The sequence below is a fragment of the Homalodisca vitripennis genome, chromosome 6 (assembly GCF_021130785.1).
Source record: "Homalodisca vitripennis isolate AUS2020 chromosome 6, UT_GWSS_2.1, whole genome shotgun sequence".
In the NCBI taxonomy this organism is placed as follows: domain Eukaryota; kingdom Metazoa; phylum Arthropoda; class Insecta; order Hemiptera; family Cicadellidae; genus Homalodisca; species Homalodisca vitripennis.
This window is the reverse complement of record NC_060212.1, coordinates 54,724,559-54,730,006: the sequence shown is the minus strand read 5'-3', so window position 1 is coordinate 54,730,006 and position 5,448 is coordinate 54,724,559. Positions and strand designations below refer to the sequence as shown.

Genomic DNA, 5,448 nt, shown 5'->3' with positions numbered 1-5,448 from the left:
ATGGATCCCTTCTGGCAGTTGTTCAGTCCAGATTCCAGTCAATAAGTAAAGGTGTCAGATTTCAGACTTCACTAGCGGAAGGTGAAATTATCGTGTTTTGAAATACTAGTTAAATAATAAAATTTGGGACCTCTATTTCTGGCACATCTTGTCTCTTATATTTGAATGTAATTATTTAAATATATGCTCTGTATTTCTTTTGAGAAGTTGTATTATGGTTCTATTATATTGATCCAACCGTTCTCTTAATATATCTATGGAAAACTTATGTAACTCACCCTGTACTTACTATTGCAACCGATTTATTATTTTATACAATAACCATGTACCTGCCAAATTTCTTCCACCCCCACCCACTTCTACTAAGGTCTTGAAGGATTTGTCAAGGCTAGATGATATTATATGTTCTTTTATACAGCGAGAGCTTTTACTACTGTACTTAACTAAAAGAAAGTTTTTATTGCAGATTGAGGACTAATTGAGGATCAGGCGACGTCAAGGATGACTTTCAATTTTCTCGCAGGATGCCTCACCCAGAAAACTTTCCGGGACTGGGCCACCGTTGCACTGCAACAAAAAACCTTATGAGAACCATTTTCTGTACAGGACTGTCTACGATTTCACATTATGTAAAATATAAAGTAATAAATAACGTTTATTCCGTTATTTTCCATATATTTTGTTTCCACAATGTAAATTTTGAAATATAGCATTTAATGCCACACTCATATCCTCAACATCCGTATTTATTTTGACATCTTCAGCAGGCTCCATTTCACATAAGGGAAATCAATAGTTGGACTTATATTTCCAACACTCGGTTTTGGATTCGCAATTATTGACAAGCTGTTGCAATGATCTTTAAAAGCTGTACTTAATCTATTTGTACAAAGTAGATTTGACCTTTATGAGATGCTATATCTCTAAAAGATAATTCTCCAGTGATAAAATAATATAATTTGCCTTTTTTCGTAAAATCAAGCCCATAAACACGTGTGTCTATAAAGCTAGAGTAGTTATATCACAGGAACCCGCAACATTGCTTTTTCTTTGTATTTCCATGACAAGCTGCTGTTCAGAATGATTTTAATCTCAGTACTTTATTATATCGTAGCGCTGTAGGTAGATTTGTAATCTAACTATTGCAATGTGTAAATGCTTTGAATTATCTATGTGTAATCCATTGATTAACAAATAAAAACAAATATTTTTGTGCTCAAGTACCGTATTAAAGTTTTTGTTGTAGTTTTTTGTAATGTAAATCGTTTTTTTTGGGTGCTTCAAGTCAATTTTAATATATCAAAGAACTATATAACATGATAAAATTGTATTTTAGTACATTATACTCTAAGTATATAGTTGCCTAGCAACAATTAGATATACTCCAAATCTAAAAGTAATAAGAACTAGCCTAAACCCGCGGCTCCGCTCGCGTGGCAGTAGAGAGGGCTACATCAATCAAGCATCGAAAAGAAATACTAATTTTATTATACGTTTTTTCCAATTAATTTATTGCTCTACTAATACATCGTAGCATATCATAAAATCTATTATAAAAGTTTTTTGTTTATTTTAATGCGTTTTGGTAAACAACGTTATTAGTTGTATTATTTGGAGCATAAATATAAAGGTTCTTCGGGTTTCCGACTCTTGAGCAAGCGACGTATAATTGACCGTGCGAGAAACATGAGGGTTCCAGATGGATTCCTGCGACGTTAAGTGATTGTCCTTGTGCCTTATTAATCGTCATTGCGAACGCAAGTCGAACGGGGAACTGAAGTCTCTTAAATTCAAATGGCAAGTCGGATGGAATTAAGGTTTTTAAACCTTTTACTGATGGAAAATAACACTGTTCTTGGAATTGTAAAAAAGATATCAAATCACGTTTATCAAAAATTTGACATTTGTGACACGTTGTAAATGTCAAAAAATGTTTGTTTACATAGAAACGTCAAAAATATTTATGTTTACTTAGTTACTGTCAAAAATAACAACAATTTTTTGTCGCATTATATATGTTTACAAAGAACAGCTGATTAAAAATTTGAAAAGACTCTTTCACTTAATAACATATGTTTGCTGCAATGCATTTCTTACGGGTATTTCTGTAACCAGTGGGGCGGAATCCTGAATCGGGAAAGGGATAAAAAGTATCCTATAACCTTCTACAGATCAAGACGAACAAATTAAAAAAAAATTAGGCGAATCCGTACAGCCGTTTGTGAGTGATGCTGTTACACACGAACAGTTTCATTTTTATATATATATAGATAATGTGGATTAATTGCAATGAGTAAACGTTTTTGCATTCTCTATACATCATCCATTGTTTAACAAATAAAATACAAATATATTTACCCTCAGGTATCGTATTAATTTGTTTTGCAATGTAAATCGTTTTTTGGAGCCTTAGAGTAAATTTTAATGTATCAAACTACCATATAAAATGTTGTATAAATTGTATTTTATTACTATATTATTACTAAATTATTTAGTTGCCTAGCAACAATTATATATACTTCAGGTCTACCACAAAAAGAATTATGTGGATCATTACCTTGCCTTGGCCACTCCCAAATGATAAGGGCTTTAGCACATACTTTCTTGAATTTCTTCAACGTCACTTTCGCTCAGTTTCGTAATCAAAATAACCACCACACACTTCATGTTTACTTTCATTGTGTATGCTCTCCACATAGTCATTGAAACTCTCAGATAAGAACGCGATCTTGCCGCGACACCATTTCAGAGAGCAAGTAATGAAAAACAAAAAATAAAGAGATAAACTGTAAACAACAATCGACTTCAAGAGTCGATCAGCTTAAAAATCCAACAACTTATATTTTAACAAACAATCTATATAATAGTACAATAATAGACAAATGCTAAAATAATTGATATCAGGAGTATATTTTTACTACAATACTTCGAGAGGGGCAACGCCCATCATCGGTAATTACTCTGATGCTAACATTGAAGGACAATTTACGTAATTGGTAGCTAATGGGAATTACAGCCGCAAATGTAAACGCTCTTTATGATACTTCGTAAGTATGTTCTACAATAGGATGGAAATGATAAGTACGATGACGATGAGGCCAATCAGAACGGAAGGGGTGTAATCACAGGATCAGAAACAACACAACTATTACAGACATCTTGTAGTTCGGTAAACTTTAACCAAAAATTGACATGCATATTCTATATAACTTACGGGGAATAGACCAGGAGCTTTCAAGGACCAGGAAATGCAAAAAAAAAGAATGCCATTAATTGGGATCTCCGTAGACCGGGGGCACTTAGAGGTCAGGGTGATGCCGAGAGTCACCAAAGGCTCTTACATCCAAAAGGCCTGGAAGACTATTTTAGAGGCAAGAAGCTGCCATAGACAGGGATCTCTTTGAGACCGAGATAACTTAGAGGCCGGGAGCAGACGGATGCCAAACACTAACAATGGCTATGGTTTCCAAAAGGCCTATAAGACTCTCCAGATGCCGAAAGCTGCCAGAAGTTGTGATCTGCCAAATTTCGTTGCCAGAGTCTAGAAGCCAGGCTGGGAGGTATCAAAAGCCGCGAAAGCTTAAGAGTGTTTAAGAGATAGTATAAATTAAATTCATGAAGCTCCCTGAAACAAATAGTTTGAACCTGCCAGTGAGCAAATATGTTTTATTTTCGGATTATTTTTCTTAGTGTTTATGTTAGTCTTGATCTTTTTTCTACTACCTTGTTCTTGTACTTTTTATTTTTCTGTACGTTTTGGTGGTGTTTTGGGTGTTAAAGGTGTTTTAAATCTTTTGTAAAATATAAAAGACAAGTAAAATGAGTGTAAAGTAAAGTGATCTATTTAGTTTTTGACGACAAATTTGTTCACCATATGCTTAATTAAACCTAATTATTATAAGTTTGTGTTAATTTAATGACAATTGCTTATTTAAAACTATTACAGATATAACGTACATACTTATTTTTCAAATGTCTATTTCTCGCAATTCAAATTTTTGTACGACAGACGTTTATTAGGCTCTATAATCAATTCCAATAAGCAGAATGTACTGTATTCAATTTGGTTTTGTTTATACTAGTTTGACATTTTCTATTAGATCATTTAGCATAATGTATTAATGTGATGTTATCAAATAGGCCTTCTAAACGAGTGTAAGTTTAAAATAATTGAGCAATCCCTTGAGAAAAGCTATTCATATTTTCGTGGTTTAGATTTGCCTAATACTTTATACTTATAGTCAGGCGGTTCATTACCAATGAATAAAATAATCTGTAGCATTTAGAATAGACGCTGCAGATTCTTGTACGACCAGTTTAACTATGTATTGTTTATTAAACCTGCCCCGTAACGAATGAAAATTAGAATGGAAATAACTCTAGAAAGTTGTACCCCCCAAAACTTTAATAAAAAAATTCAACCACTATTATATAGGAACCTGCGACACCCAGGCGTATGGAACAGATAAGTTCTACATTTAAAAAAATACCCTTTAAGCTTGTAAACAATAAACTTAGACTCAAAGAAACTATAAACAGATATAGATAGTTGCTTTTCGAAAAATTGAACTCACAAGAAAGTGACGTTCCCGACAAAGTCCAGATCTGGAAGCCAACGCATGTGAGCGTCAGACTTGGGCTCCGAACTAAGGTGGACAGCAGTGTCCTGCAAAATTTACATTATATTGTAGTATTCAATCATACACAATTATTAAAATTTTCTTGTACAAACTAAACTTTAATTTCTAATAATATACCATGTATCGGATGGTGCTGAATTCCTAGATCAGGGTAAGATGCCTTATTCGATGACATTGTTTGATCTGCCTCCTCCGTCTTAAAAAAATATCTGTATACATAAAGGGCAGAGCCCTCACTCACTGTCATATCAAATTCCTAGATACCTCAGAAAGTTAATATTTAGCATATGTATGCGTCATGGATTAAATTTAAAAACTAAAACATTTGCGAAACTGAAAATAAAAAATCAGAGTGATTTACATGGAATATAATTATTTTTAAACTTTTCGAGGTTCTAGAAAGATTACATTTGACATACTTATCTTGTATTTTCAACAGACAAATTAAGAGTTTTAAAGAAGAAAAGAAGATAAAACACCCATAAGGTTTGAAATATAGGTGTTGCAAATCTAAAAGAATTATATTATATTTGTCAACTTCCCGACGTTTTAGAAAGTTAAAATTACACACACATGAAATAATCATTATTTCGTTTAATAGTCATTATTCCTATGTATTAATAAAATTCATAAAGCTATTCATTAAAATATACTTAAACTTTCGTATTTCATTTGTTGTCATAACACAACTATTGTAAGTGTTCAACTTCAGGGTCCAAAACATGATCTTTAAACTTTAAGTCCAACTATTCTGAAATTGATCAAGAGATTTAAATATCTGAATACTTTCTAGTGACCATCTCTTATA

The 5,448-nt window shown here is 32.7% G+C and overlaps 1 long non-coding RNA gene across 1 annotated transcript; it reads right to left on the bottom strand.

Moving 5' to 3' along the window:
* Positions 1-440: 440 nt before the first annotated feature.
* On the bottom strand, positions 441-4,647 carry LOC124365639. Its single transcript, XR_006922736.1, has 2 exons — positions 4,575-4,647; positions 441-567 (listed from the first exon to the last, which is right to left on the bottom strand). It is a non-coding gene; the product is annotated as an uncharacterized LOC124365639 (long non-coding RNA).
* Between the last annotated feature and the right edge of the window lie 801 nt (positions 4,648-5,448).